General features: G+C 40.0%; 1 protein-coding gene and 1 pseudogene across 1 annotated transcript in view; one reads left to right on the plus strand and one right to left on the minus strand.

Moving 5' to 3' along the window:
* The window catches only part of RBFOX1 (RNA binding fox-1 homolog 1), a 1495983-nt gene that overhangs the window by 122269 nt on the left and 1357532 nt on the right, over positions 1-16182 (plus strand). The window lies entirely within an intron of this gene.
* Positions 14766-15204, minus strand: LOC118975768 (40S ribosomal protein S17-like; annotated as a pseudogene).

Raw genomic sequence — 16182 nt, forward strand, 5'->3', positions numbered from 1 at the left:
ATCAAACAATGCAGATTTTGAAAGACCAGAATTTATGTTGTAGACAGGAATTGCTGGGTGTGCTCAAGGCTTCATGTGTGAGTTTGAGGTCCTTTTTCAAGGAGCACCAACTACTTTCTGCGTAAGGGAGGGCAGAGACACACTAATTACTCCCAGACACAAGGGTCAAGGGTTTCAAGAGGTTGTCTCTCTTCCTTCTTCCAAGAATAGATAGTACTGATGTTTTTTAAGAAAAGACAGACTTGGGGAAGAATGCAATGCCCACATCCAATTCAGGATCTGTGTGTTCCAGGCTGTTGGAAAACTGCAGATGGAGGACTGGAGTACAATGTGCTTTGCAGTGTCAGCAATAACTCAGCAAAAGAGGTTCAGGGAAGATTATGAATTATCCTTGGGACACAGAACTGCAGAAAAGGGTGCTGTGGAAGTGGGTCCCTAGAATGAAAGGTCTCCTGCTTAAAAGGAGAATTACTAGAAGCAGTGAGAGGGTGGAAACAGGCCAAGGAGACTCTCTTGGCCAATAGACTCTTTTGAAAATTGCTTTGGGGGAGTGGTAAGACCACTCACCATGAAATAATGGTCAAAGCAGATCTATTTTGTGGGGGAAGTGTTGTAAACTAAACAGCTTTAGGTAGCATGTGAAAACAAAATTTCATGTAGGCATTTCATTGTGCATGAAGGAACCCTGTCTGAGCGTAACTGAAGGGTGAGTGCATTGTTGTCGCAACCCTTGATTATATTAAACACCTTAGCAGCTGAAAGGTTTCCAGGGCTTGAAAAATCAGATGAACCATAGAGGGTTATTTATTTTTTTTCAGTGGAATTGGTGTGTTAATTTGTTTTCATTGACACTGGGGTTTTCATGTAAATGCTGGATGTTCTCTGAACTTGAATAGTGTCTTGGTATCATAGCCTCAAGATTAGAAAGCCTTTACTGGTAATTATTAGTTTCTTTCCACATGTTTCAGTAGAACACATTTTAAAATAATTTAAAGAACCACTGATATGTAAAAATGCCATGTCCACCTGACATTTTAACCTAAATCTGCAGTGTTTATGAGTCAATGGGTGCCTATGGGAATATTTTTACCTGAACCTTAATTAAATGCAATGCATTTAAACAAGAGACGCAGGCATGAAAGAAGTGCCAATTTACGGAAGAAGTGGGAAGTATTGTACAATTCCTGCCTGTCAGACATTACCAGCTTTATTGTGCTTTAAGTTCTGTGAGTAAAGAGTGTGTGATTTTAATCACCATCCGGAGTCTGTAAGCTCCAAAGGGAGTTGTTTACTGTGCTGTTGTGCCTGCACACTCAAAATCAGGCAGATAGATACCTGTACTCATACATTTTTGAACTACAGTCAATGCCAATGACTAGCTTTCTTTTGTGTTAAAAGCTTGGTAATACTTTCAATAATTATAAATTAAACCCGACTTCCAAAAATGATTTTTTCAAGTAATGGCTCAAGTAATAATTTTCTTTTAAAATTATTTTATTGTTGTTCAAGTAAAGTTTTCTCCATTTATCCCCCACCACTCCCCACTACCCCAGCCATCCCCACCTCCCTCCCCTGATTCCATCCCCCTGCTTGGTTTTGTCCATGTGTCCTTTACAGTTGTTCCTGAAAACCCTTCCCTCCTCCCCCCGCCATTATCTTAAGTGTTTGAATCTAAACACACTCACTGGAGATCATCACAAGAAGACTGTCAATGCATCTGAAGTGCTTACTTCCCTATATTGCTATATACCATCTAAAAATTCAGAGTCCTATAAGGTTGAATCTTTTTATTCAAAGACCTTAAATTTTGGGGGGAAAGTATGCAATGGCTAAATATGCAAAATATTCTAAGTATGCAAAAGATTAATACTATAATTTATCTGTATATTAGTTGTGTCATACATATTATTTTTGCTGTAATTTAAGAACTTGGCTGGTGATTATTTGGACTACAAGCATGGAATTATCATTCACTGATTAGTCATGTGAGTTTAGGTAAATTAATGAAATGTCTAATCTTCAGTTTCTTTAGTTTTTAAATAGAGGTAATAATAACTTTAGTGCCCACCTGATAAAGTTATTCTGAATATGATGAAGTAAAGGACTGAATGAAGATCATGATAGAAAACATTCTATCAAATATAGTAAGTGCTCTGTGAAGAATAGGGCTCATCATTATTATTTTTTATATTTACCTATTTACTGGTAGAAAATAATAATCTTCTGAATTATGTTTAAAACTACCAAACAGAAGCAACCATTCAATCCTACTCTTCATGTGACATAAGTTACAGGGTTCATTATCTGAAGATAGTAAAAAGCAGAGGAAACTGTACTTAGCAAGCAGATGTATTTTGTGAAGTCTCTTAAAGAGTTCAAATTTGAGTTTCAAACCCAGTAAAGATAACACGTCTGCCCTCTGGTGGATGTTAATTTCAGTTAGTTAAAATCTTCTGGGCTAAATTTTCAATCTCCATAAAAAGCCGTAGTTGTGTGTCTGATAAATATGCAGATGAACATATAAATTCACAACACATATGGGGAAATGAATTTTTTTATGGCTACAGAGAAACTCTCTCTTCCTTTTTTGTTCAGCCCCATCAGAACTCAGCAATTGCTAAGGGTTATTTACAAGAACTCCGAGCTGTCTGATCACTCAACTGTGCAAGGTAAATGAGATTTTTGAGATGTAGGGAAAAGGAGAGGCCAATGGTAAAGTGGAACAATGCATGAGAAAAAGGAGAATGTCAAACTCACATGCTGGAATTACTGGGATACCCCCTACCCCACAGTAACTGGATTTGATGAGTAAGGGGTGTTTAATGTTTCTTCAGTGAGGTGTGTCCATGCATCCCTGTCACACACACACACACACACACACACACACACACAGATGGTGGAGTGAAAAATTACTCTTACAAAGGCCTGCATTTCTTACACAGGATGTTATCTATTCACACTGGTGCTAAATAAATAAATAAATAAATAATTGAGTTGTTTGTCTTACAATGGCTTCCAGTTCTCAAAGTAGAAAACATTTTAGTTGGCAAAGCAGTGAAGTACCTGATTTTTGACATATAGCACCCACCCACTCTGTCTCACGGCCCTTCCTCTCCTGCTGAAATTGATGCTATGTACTTTAGGATTCTTTAGACAGGGACCCAACTCAAACAAATAATATAGAGAATATAGGTTGTGTCACCTAACTGGACATTCCATTGGTTCACCAAGTTGTAGGAGGTCAGATTCAGGTGCTCAAAAAATGTCAACAGGATCTCTCTCTCCTTGTCTTTTCCTTTTTCTATATCTTATCTCTGATTCTTTTGTTATTTTGACTTTATTCTCAGATAGGTAGTCTTCAAGCGGTGACTTGGATGACCCTGAACTCCAGACTCTAACTTTATTGGTGTCTTTGCTTTTAAGACAAGAAGAACTCTTCACTCTTGGTACCCTATCAATCCCTGAGTAAGAGAGGTATCTTTCTGCCTGTTTCACAGGGCCAATTTTAGAACAGTTACCATTTTGGGTGGAAATAGGCTACTCTGAACAGTCATGTGTCCAACCCTGTGTTTTGGGAGGCAAGGCCATATGATGGGGAGAGGAACTGTTTTTTTAAAGTCTAGTGGGATTACTAGAAAAAGGGCAAAAATGGTGTTGGACAGGAAGAGCCAAAACCCATGTTCATCACACTCAGTGTCCCTAGTATACGCTCTTGTTGTCGTTCCATGTTTGCTTAAAACTATTCTTTGATCACCTTCCTTACCTTCCAAATTGTGCCCTTCAAGAGATAGTTCAGACTGTACTTTCTCTGTAGCCTTTTTCTATAAGCCTGATTTCTACTTCCCTCCCATTTTAAGTTTGCATCACTCACCTGTACTCATTTGGCTTTTTCTAAAAGTGCAGATGTTAGCTGTTATTGCCATTATTGTTATTTCCAATATACTACAGCTTAATGATGCATTTTTGGACTTTGCTTTTTGTTTAGTGTTTAAATATTGCATTGCTCTTTGTTTGGGATCTGATAAGTTTTGGTTGCATATCTTCTCTAGCACAGGTAGTGCTGACTCTTGACCCTAATGAAGTGGGGATTTGGGGGTACCAAAAAACAAAACATGTTCAAAGATTTTCACCTGTCCTTTAGTCATGTTTAAGTGCAGTGTCCAGTCTTCTGCACATGGTGGAACTGTTGTCAGCTACGTGCCTGAAGGTGGGACTAAGCCGTGATGGGCATAGTGCTGGGGCCTCAAAGGTGGGACTGGGGAGCAGAAGATGTAGGGTTTTCTTCCTTGCAGCTGGGGCTTTGGTGCTTGGTTAAGCCACTTCTGCAGAAAAGGGTCAGGGAGGAGAAGTTGTCCTTTTTTCCCCTCTTCTATGAGGCAAAGATTACAGGTGCAGGTGAAGGTCAATTACAAACTCCGCCCCTGGAAAAATCCAATTATAAACTTCACCCTTAGCAAAATGCCATTAGAGGTTGGTTTTGCTTTATTTGGGATGCAAACTGACAGTTTTTGCCTGTGATGTATTCAGGAAGACATATCTATTAAAGATAGCCTAACAATGGGGGCACACTCAGATTTGCATTTTAATTCATTTTCCCTCAGTGCTGATATCCAGCTTATCTTTCAAGAACAGGCTCCCATCAACCCTGATATAAGTTGCTTAAGAATAATGCTCATAATCTATTAGTTTAATCTGTTCACATGAGCAGGGGAAAAAAGGTTCATGGCATGATGCAGAAGTTTTCAGGGCCAATCAGGTTCCTTTCACCCCCCACACCCCTGAGGAATTCCCATAACAATTCTTTCTAATTTATGCTTATTTTCTCCTTCTAACTAAAATATTAACAGCTAAGGGAAGAGGGCATGTCTTACACTTAGGCTCAAACAGGCTTGAGTTCAAAAGTCTGGCTCCCAAGCATATTGGTTCTGTGCAAATTACTTAACTTGAGCCCAGTTTCATTATCTATAATAAGTGTATAACAATACAACCTTGAAAATGCATTTTGATCATTACAGATTATGTGTAAAAATTGCCCAGAGGACCTGTCAGATAATAGATAATGACATTTTTATCTTCCTGGAACTAAGCTATCTGCTAAGGTCTTTATGTCTTTCTGATACTTGCAACTCTGTAGGTTGTTTTTCTCACTCTCTGTCACTCCTAGGGGCAAGGGGAAGGGTCCTTTCTTTGCAGAGTTTATTAAATATTGGGGAGAGAGGTGTTTAACCAGGAGATTCCTGTGTCACCTGGCTTGGTGTTCTGTATTTCCACTGGCCCTGTTTCTTCTTTGTTTCAACTCCTTCCCCCTCCAGTGCTCTCTGCAATCAGATGTCCTTGAAGATTTTTGTAGATGACTGGGGTGTGTGATGACACTGGGGCATCAAGAAGGGGCCAAAGTCTGGATGACAGAAAAGGTTGGGAACCCTGCTGTGTGCCAAAGCATGGACTTAGAGTTGGGGAAAGGTGCCTGAACAGTGAAGGTCTGCTGGTGTCATAATGGACTTCATAAAACCATGCTCATCATTTTATTAACTATATAAGAAGAAAATGGATACCAGATATGACTGAAGGCAGAGTAGTAAAGCCTAGGTGACCATTGGTCCTGGGGCCAAGGTCAGAGGGAAATGTGATATTTGGGGCTGATTTTTAGCTGTTAGGAGAGCTAGGGTGATAGGCGGAATGAATGCAGGAGTTGAACTTGACACGTAGAAAGGACTGATGTATCTGAATAAACCACTAAGAACTAACACACTTTAGTGTTATTGTGGTGAGAGATGAGGTGTAAAGAAAGATGCTTTTAGAGTGTGAAGTCTTACAAATGAAAGAGTTTGAAGGGGTTATGTCAGTAGATGGCTAAGATAGTGGGTGGCTACATGCTACTAAAACCAATGTGTGAGGCCGGGGCACCAGGAAGGATATAATCTTGGAGCTGAAGCCCCTGAGACTGATATCAAACCCAGGCTCAGCAGCCTGTTGCTTGAAAGCCAATAATCAAGAGACAAGGTCTGGTGGAAGGAAAGTAGGTTTATTCAACAGTGGCAGCTTGAGAAGATGGTGGACCCACGTCACAGAGACCATCTTAACAATTGGACAAGGGCGGGGGTTTTTGTAAGGAGGGGGGAGGAAAAAAACAGAACAGAGGAATCAAAAGGAGGGGGTTGAGAGTTCTCCGATGCGGGGACTTGGTGTAAGCCAACACAGTCTGTTCACGTAAGTGGTTGAAGGAGGTCAGCAGATCTCCTGAAAGCAGGAATGTCTGCAAGTCGGAGTCTGCTCCTTTTGAAGTTAGTTCCCAGAACGCTCAACCAACAGGCTGTTTATCTGCAGCCACACATTAGGGAACAGGTTGTCATTTACAAAAATAATGTTAAAAGAATGGGGGTGGGGTACAAGGTGATGAGAGAGACTTTGCTGTTGGCTTGTTTATTGCCTTTCCTCTGACTTCCATCACACTATAAGCTCCTTGAGAACCAAGGCATGTCAGCCTTGCTCCCTGCTGTTTCTCTAGAGTGCCTGTACCAGTGCTCGGCAAGGGCAAGTGAAAAACCTGCAGTAAATAACCACTGAATGAACAGTTAATAAAGTCACCAAGGAATTATGGCCTTCTCTTTTGAGTCCCTTTCATGCATTCCTAGGTATAGTAGGTGTGAAATGAACATGTGCTGGTTGTATTATCTATGTCAAAGCACAAATTTAAAAAAGTAAAATAAATATCATTATACTAGCACTTATGGTACTATCAATGCTGATGTTGAGATATTTAGGATCTCATGCTTATTCTACCCCCCACCTCACTTCAGTAGGCAAAAGGGGGGTATTATTCTGTATATAACCATTGTAATAACACATAGTTTGAACATCTTCCATGACAACGTATCAATCTATAACATCCATTTCAAAGCTTCATAGTCCAATTGCACCCCAGTATATTTAAAGCATTCCCTATTGTTCTAGTTTTTGCTACCATAAGTGGTTCAAGACCTTATTTAGAAACCTGCCTCAGTAATATCTTTGGGCCAAATCTAGAAACATGGTTTGGCAAGGTAATAGTTCAGTAGCTAAAACTTAAAAAAAAAACATAGCTGACTTTTGGTGACGTACATTGTTACTGGACTTGTCTGACCAACGGTTAAGTCTGAAGTACTTCTGGAAATGTCTTGCCATAAAACATACTGTATAATGCTGTAACTCAGGAGCAAGTGGACAAGCATGCCTAGATTTCAGGTCCCAGCTTAGTCCAAATAGCTTGTGGAAATTGTGTGTGTGTGTGGGGGGAGCCTTCCTTTAGAATAGCAGAGAGGTTACATGTGTCTTAAGATGAAAGGCAAAAATGACTGAGAACCAAAGGGAGTGGATAATTTGGTCACCCTTATTATTGGTAAAGGATGCCACACTTCTTTGGGGATAAAAGTCCTGAAACAAGGCCCTGCAGCCAGTGCTTCAGCAGTAAGAGATAAGAGGACCCTTGTGCAGGGACAGTGACACCTGGACAACAGGGAAATGCAGTGTCTTTATCTTCTCCCAGTCACTTCAATGGGAAAGAAGATGAAGCAGAAATAATTCAGAGAAACAGGAAGGTGAGTTCTAAAGTTGAAACCCACCTGAGTTCCAGCCATGTGAGCAAACTCTGGTTTCTGGAGTGCAGAATTGTCATTCTACATCTCCCCTGACCACCTTCTAGTGAAACAAAAGCCCCTGTGGAAGCACCTTGCACCCAGCTCCATGTCCTCTGATAGGTCAGCCCCGTACCTCTTTGTGACACACAGCATATGATAATGGGTATGATGTAGCCTTTGGAGATGGACTTCCTGAGTTCAAGTCCTGCCTCTCTGGGTTATTAACTGTATGAATGGAATCGAGTTGTTTAGTGCTCCTATACCTGTTTGCTGTTCTTTAAAATCAGGAGAGTAATATTCACAGTGTGCTTCACAAGCCTGTAACCTCCATGTGAGTAGGGTTCTTTTCAATGCTTTATTTATTTTGTTTGCTTGCTTGTTTTTACCGATTTTAGAGAAAGAGAGAAACATTGATGTGAGAGTGAAACATCAATCAGCTGTCTCCCATACATGCCTCAACCAGGGATCTAACCTGCAACCTCTTTTTGGTGCACAGGATGGTGCTCCAACCAACTGAGCCACCCAGTTCAATGTTGTATTTACTTTCTATCACCGATATAAAAAATTGCTGCATCCCTGGCTGGGTGGCTCAGTTGATTGGGATGTCATCATGCACCAAAAGATTGTGGGTTTGGGGGGCACATACCTAGGTTGTGAGTTCAATCCTTAGTCAGGTTGACTGCAAGAGGCAACCAATTAATGTTTCTCATATCAATGTGTCTTTCTCTTTCTCTCTTTCTTCCTCCTTCCTTCCCTTCTTCTCTCTCTTAAATCAGTAAGCATGTCCTTGGGAGAGGATTTAAAAAATTGCTACAAACTTGGTAACTGAAACAACACAAAATTTACTGGCTTATAGTTCTGTAGATGAGAAGTCCAATATGGGTCTTGCTAAGTGAGCAGCAAGTTGTAGGCAGGGCTGCTTTCCATTCTGGAGGCCCCAGGAGAGAATCCTCCTTTTGTTTCTTCCAGCTTCTAGAGCCCACCCACACTCCTTGGCTCTGGGCTGCTTCTTCCACTTTCAAAGCCAGGGACATAGCTTCTGTCCATGCTTTTTTTCACTGTTCACATTTCCCTTGGATCTCAGTTAGGAAAGGTTCTTCACTTTGAAGGACTCATGTAATTTTAAGGACATTGTATTTACCTGGACAATCTGAGATAATCCCCCTGTTGCAAAGTCCTTAACCACAACTGCAGAGTCCCTTTTGAGAATGTAAATTAATGTATTCCCAGATTCCAGAGATTAGAACATGGACATTTGGTGGGTGAGGAGGCATTATTCTGCTTACTATAGCTGCCAACACCCAGAATAGTGCCTGACATAAAGTAAACTCTTAAATATTTGTCAAAGGACTGAACTGTGAGTATTTAAAGATCAAACATCTTTAAAGTACACAGAGGATACCTAGCACATAGACAAGACCTTAGTTAATGTTATGCATTATTTATAGACACATGCCCAGCACTCAAGGGAAAACTAAAAAACCAAAACAACAAGAACAACAAACATGAATGATCCTCTTTCCCTGCTCATCAGTGACTGTTCTTTCTTTCTGGATGCTTACTCCTTGGCCTTCCAGATCTAGTGTTCCTGCTGTGGAAGGAAGAGGCAGAATTATTTTAGTTGTATAGAGTGGACCTTCAGTAGCCTTCATTTCAGGGCCTGTTTTTTACTAATTATGTGCCTGAGGATAGCTCTGCCCCTTTTTCAGACATTAACCTTCCACTGCGTGATTGTCAGTGAGCCCTAAACCTAGGGCCGCTTAAAAAACAACACAAATTCTTGAATCTGCAGCAGTGAGCTCCCAAGACTCTGCCATTTTTTTCTTATTCACTTGAGTTCATTTGCCTATAGTTGTGGAACAACACGACCCGCCCCTGAAATAGTATGGCTTAGTTTGAACATCTGTGAGGTGGCATCATCTTATTGATGGCTGTGCCTTGATTCCCCAGACTTGCTGGTTTGTGTTTCAGACTGAGTGGTGGAAGGGATGAAAGATCAGTACCCTGTGGTCCCCACTGGTATGCCCCACCAGAAAGCAAAGTGTGTCGCATGTTAAGAATACAAAACTTAGACTGTCAGCCATAGGAGCATCAGCATTGGACACATGCTGTGGTGCTCATTTCCTTAACAAGCATCACATGATTTGAAATATCAGCATCGAGATCTCATGGTGGTTGAGTGTACTTGAGTATTTGAGCTAAGGTTTTATGCTCTCTTATAAAAGTTCAGATTGATAGGCTAAGCTTAGACACTCTATGGTCAGTCTCAGGATAACTTTGAGAGTAGCTGGGATGCAAGCGATCCATTTTCCAATAATCTGGTGATTAAAAGGAAGGCTGCAGAGCCAGATGGCCTTGGTTAAAATCTTGCACCCACCATTTACTAGCTGTATGACCTTGGACTAGTTACTTAACTCATTTATTCCCATTTCCTTTACCATAAAGCAGTAATACAAGTCATATCTCTCTAACAGAGTGGTTATGAAGATAAAATGAGTTAACACAATATAAGCACTTAGAACTATGCCTGATATACAAAGCAAGTGCTCGATAAAAGTTTGCTATAATTTTATGCCTACTACCAATATTCATTGTAATAAGCAAATAGCCAGCACCTAACTATGAAAAGGTGTGAGGGGTAGCCATCGAGGTAAGAAAAATGGTCATCTCTTCTGAATATATATTTTCCATAATATGTCCCTAGAAACACATTGTCTGCAAAAGATGTTAATAGGATTTCTGAGTTACAGGGTACCACAGCTATAAATATTTGGGAAATTTCTCCTCTTGGAGATTTATGGTACACATTAGTACTTTAACATTATAGGTTTTGCTAGAGCCTGGAGTAGAGAAAGTAATTTGACTTGGTTTAATCCAGTCCGTCCCCAATGTATTTGACCACAGAATGTTTGGTGGGGATGGTTATCTTTCTGATGGGTGTTGGGAGGCTGGGCAGTGAAGGTGGTGGTTATTGCTGTGCATTAGCTGTTCTTAGCGCTATTCATCACTCCAGGAACTAGTGTGTCCTCTCGAGGGCACACTTTGTGATAACACTCATTTAACGTGCATATAGGGATCTGAATAAAATACCCAGATTCTGCATCAGTAGGTCTGGGATGAGGCCTGAGAGGCTGTGCTTATCACCAGTTTCCGGGGCGCCACTGCTGCTGTGCTGTGGGCAACACATTACGTGGCAGTGGTTTCAAAGCACTCAGTGCCCAGAAGAGGAAACATGTGGGGGCCATCAGAAAATTTCACAATGATGTGGTAGGAAGAGATGACTGCCTCAGGCAGAGGCTCTCAACTTTTGACTACATGTTAGAATCACATGGGGCCATTCGGAGATAAAAACACTGGACTCCATCCCCAGGAATTCTGATTGTACAGGTTTGGAGCTGGGTCCTCAGTGCTGGTGGTTTTTCACAAGCCTACCAAGTAAGTGAGTCCACTGAACAGCCACATGGGAGAACCACTGGTTTAGTGGGGAGGTGCCTATCTCTGGAATCAGAGAGCTCAGTTCTAAATCTCAGCTCCAAATTAGTCATGTGACTCTGAATAATTTAGTTAAGTTCTCTCTACCCCCATTTCCCCAATTGTAAAAGAGGGCAATAATGATACATAACCTCAAAGAATCTTTGTGAAGAATAAATGACATGTTAGTAAACTAAAAGCCTAGTTTCTAATATCTGGCAAGAGCTCGATAAATATTAGTTATCATAACAATTATTATAACCATTATTACTATTTGGTAACAGAGATTCCTAGGTCATTTTCTTTTTTCAAAAAAAATCTAACTGAGATATTGCATTGGTTCTAACCTAAAACCAGATAAGCATATATTTAATTTTATTAATAAGTGGAGAACAGTATTGTATGTCTATTGGGCACATGTGTCCTTAGCTGGAGAAAGCCAACTTTTGGTCTGAACTGCCTGCAACAAGCATCCACATAGGCTGCAATCTCCATGAGAACAGGCAACCCACTGATATATTTTTTAAACTGTGGTATTCCCAATGCCTTTGTTGTTTGCATTGAAGAAATGATGGTGACCACTTGCAAGTGGAGATATGTCAACTTTTGTCTGCACCCACTGGTTTATTTTAGTGACTGAAAATAACAAGATGGTTATAATAAAGAATTGAGTGTGGCCAAAATTTCTGTTATTTACTCTAGTGATTTTATTGTGTTGATTTCCTTTTCCTTCATTACAGAATTAGGACAACTGAACCTCTTTTCTTGTCTTCTCTAAAGTCAACTATTGGCTGTGTTCTCTGCCCTCCTCCACTATCCTACTCATCTACTGCCTAACATTAAATAGCTTTTTATTTCCCTGCCCTGTCTTGGTTCCTTCTCCCTTTGCCGTCCATCCAGCTTTCTTCCCCCCACTGTGGTCTGTGGCCAATATCAGTTTGCTTTTTAATTCCCAGCTCTAAATTTAATTGATCCCTTTCACATTAAACTATCTATTAGCTTGTGATTTGGGGGACTGAAGGAGTGGCCATATGTTTTTGCCTTCTTAAAATATTACGTGACTAGAAGTGCTTGATGATTTTTCTATTGTTTCATAACAAATACAAATTGTTTTCAAGTTCAACAGTAGTCTTATAAAGTGTAGGGAATTAGATTCCTACCCTATTTCTTTTTTTGGGAAAGAAGAAAAACAAGGCCTGCTTCCATCACTGTTATCCCAATAAGATATAAAGGTGCTCAAGAGAACATTTGTGGGAGAACTTTCCAGATGCCCTCAGAGAGAAAGCATTACTCTACTCACCAGTATTTTGAATATCATAAGAGTTGGAATTTCAAATGAGTACATCCAAACCCACAGTAGGGTAAGGACACTGTCCAACTCATTGTGGATACTGATCATAGGCAAAACTGATTGTGTTGCTACAACTGCTGGAGCCAGGGGAATTTGAGTCCACAGCTACATTTATCTAATTCAGGAAAGACTTGAAATAGCTGCTGCACTTTCAGGGCTGAGGAAAATAGAGACTTTTCACATTCACTCTGAAGATAGAGCCATGTAACATTTTGGATACTTTGTGAGTTTAAAATTTAGAACTTTAAATTGACTTTGTTTTGAAACAGTCATGTTTCAGAATCTCATTCTTTCCTTAAATATCATGATTGTTTTCTATCCAACAGAAAGAAGAATATTATGAATATTTAGTTATGGTCATGTGAACATGGACACTAGCCTATAAACTTGCCCACACTTACAGAGGTCACTTTCTCCTATTCACCTTTTATTCTCCATATCTATGGATTCAGGAAATTAAGTATTTATTAAGTATTTTCTAAATATGCTTAGAATTCCCATTACTAATGGCTTTCTGCAAATAAAAGCATGTTTTGAAACAATGTTGTAATAGTGGGAATGTATTTATCTCAGATGTCCTTGTATTAAACACAAGGTTCTTATTGAATCTAAAATCTTTGAGTTAGGGGGATCCTAATGGTCATCTCATCTCCCTTTTAGTGTAGTCCTTTAAGACTGTTGTCTGTGTTTACTTATATAACTCCTAAATTTAACCTTACTTTATATCTTTAGCAATGGCTTGTCTATTTTCACTTGTGACTGAAAGTAAAGTAGATACAGATTGGCATTTTCTGTTATGAGGAGCCCCAAGCTCCTACAATTGAGTACTTTCACAAAAAGAGGACCAAAACTATAAAAAAATTAAGGGCTAAAGTAGCTCATTCAGAACATAAATTGCTCATATTGGGAAGGAAAGAAGAAATCCAGGTAGACTGTGCCAACAAGCCATTTGGAGGGCCTCGAGGGCTGGGCTTTGTTTGGTAAGACATAAAGGCGGGTTGGTGAGAAGAGCACTAGAGAGCAGCTGTCTTACAACAAAGAGGGTGCAAGTGGTCAGGAATCTATAAACCCAGAGACAGCAAGGTGCCCCCTAAAGCGATTGTTAGATAACTCTTGGATGTGTTAGAGGAGGTAGGGGCTACATGGGGGTTGTTTCCTCCTTAAACCATTCAAGCCTGAGGTTCCCAGACTCTGTAATTATGATGCAGACATCTTCTTGAGAACAGGTGTTGACTTTGGTGGTCCTTTCACTTCACTTCCTGGGAGGCTGGATCCCCTCTCCGTGTTACTTGTGCCCACAGCTAGGGCCATTTAATCTTTTCACGTAGGCTTGCTCCTGTGTTGGACAAATTGTGATCTTGGGAAGAATGTAAGTGGTAAAGACCTGACCCTGTGCTGGGACCCTCTGATGCCTTGGACATGGGCCACCCTTTACTGGCTGAGGTCCACATCAACCCTCATGCCAGTCTGGAGTCCTGACTCAGAGCCCTACCAGCTCAGAGGCTGTGTGACAACAACTACAACAACAACAACAACAACAACAACTATTACTACTGCTGCTGCTGCTGCTACTGCTTCTCATCCTCCTCCTCTTTCCCATCTTCTTATGGTGTTATTGTTGCTATTATTTATAGATATCTATTTTTGTGAAGTAAATTAACTCAAAACTTAATCTATTAAATCAGAGACATTTATTTTCATTCATAGTTTCTGTGGGTCAGGAGTTTGGGAGCAGCTTATTGGGTTTCACCACTTTGTGTGATATTAGCTGTAGGTGTTTGTCAAAATCTTTTTTGCATCTATTGAGATGATCATGTGGTTTTGTCCTTAATTCTATTATTACTACATTACATTGACAGGTTTTTGTATGTCACGGTTGAAATTATTTTCTTGTGTTGCTGGATTTAGTTTGCTAATATTTTCTTGAGAATTTTTTTGCATCCATATTTATAATGGATGTTTCTGTAGCATTATTTTCTTATAACACTTTTTTTCTGGTTTGATGTCAGGGTAATAACACTGGGCTTACTAAGTGAGTTAAGCTGTATTACTTTATTTTCTATTCTTTCTTAAGAGATTTAGAAGTGTTGATGTTAATTCTTTAAAATTTTTGTAAAGTTCACCAGTGTAGCCATCTGGTTCTGGGTGTTTCTTTGTGGGAAGTTTTGTGCTCACTAACAATTTATTTTTTTGGTACTGGTTTATTCAGGTTTTCTATTTTTCTTGATTTTATAGTTTGTGTCTTTCTAGGAATTTTTCATTTTTATCTTGGTTATCTAATTTTTTATTGGTTGTCAGTGACATTGGTAATATTACAGCACAGCAGAAGGATTCAAACAGCTCCACGTGGTGTTTTGAAATTCATCCCTACTGTAGGCTGAGTGACCTGCAGGTTGGATAGGCTGCCAATGTCCAAGAGCATCAGCATCTCCTTAGTATCAGGATCAACTTCAATGATCTCCTAACCCACAGCTGAGACCTTGAGAGTGTAATTATCTCTCCCCTCTCTCTCCTCTTCCTGCAGCTCATTGGATCTAGATTCCTCTCATGGGGACTCTGTGAGTCCACCTCATCAGATGTGTGATACAGCCCACTCTCTTGTTTTGGTGCTTCTTGCTGGGGATTATGGTGATCTTCTGCATACACACTTGTTGGTGTGGAAGTCATTGCCCAGGAGAGTGTGGAACTTCTCCATGGTGATTCAAGCTGCCTTCCTCATGGTCTTGGTGCAAACACGGCCCATCTTGGTGGGTCCCTGGTGAAAGAGAAAACCTAGGTTATCTAAGTCTTAGCTACACAATTGTATGTAGTATTCCTATGACCCTTTTAATTTTATTCTTTATTTAAATTTGCTATTTTTATTAATCATTTGCATATTTTAATTCTTAACATTTTTCTTTCATTCTTTAACCATACTTGTAATAATTTTTGAAGCCTTTGTCTGCTAAATCCAATATCTGCTGACATACAGAGATGATGTCTAGTGACTGCTTTTTGTGTTAAGTATTGGCCACAATTTTATGTTTTTGCATGTTTCATAATTTTTTGTTGAAAGGTAGATACTTAGGTAACATTTTCCCCAGGTGGTTATTATTGTTGCTGTCTTTGTTGTTTGTATCTTTGTTTGTAAACTCGTCTTGGCTAGAAGTGTGAAATTCATTTCCCCCTGGTAGGTGGCCATGCATGCCTTTGTTCAGTTTTTATTGTTATTGTCATTTTCCTATGTTTTCTTTTGTTTTTAATCTTGGTTTCCAAGGACTTTCTCCATTGTCTGTGTAGCTGAATGGCCAGCCAAAAATGGAACTAAGGCTATGTTTGAACACTTAGAACAATAAGAAGGCTGCTGTTTTCTGTCAATGGGTCTATGTACGTGTAGGGAAGTGTATCCAGTTTTCAGGCCATTTGCAAGTCTTCCCAAGTATTTACACTTGCTGGGTCTTTCAGCATCACATTTTCATCTGTTCACTGTCTTAGGATTGGTCAGAAATGTATGCATAGTTTAAGACCTTTCCACTCTCCACTGAAGCTGTACACGGTCTCAATTTGGAATATACTTGCCCAACCACAACCTTGTGCCACTTGTGCCATGGGCTTTCCCCACTTTTCCACCACCTAGAATAATATCACTTCTACTAATGATGCTGTTGAATATAGTCACTGCTTTCCACTCCAAGTTAAGTGAACCCATCTGACCATGGCAGCAAAGCTGCTGGGACTCAGCAAGCCTACCCAGGCTAAGCCTTC

The sequence above is a fragment of the Sturnira hondurensis genome, unplaced genomic scaffold, assembly GCF_014824575.4.
Source record: "Sturnira hondurensis isolate 20B ecotype Veracruz unplaced genomic scaffold, ASM1482457v3 Scaffold0020579, whole genome shotgun sequence".
NCBI classification, from domain to species: Eukaryota; Metazoa; Chordata; class Mammalia; order Chiroptera; family Phyllostomidae; genus Sturnira; species Sturnira hondurensis.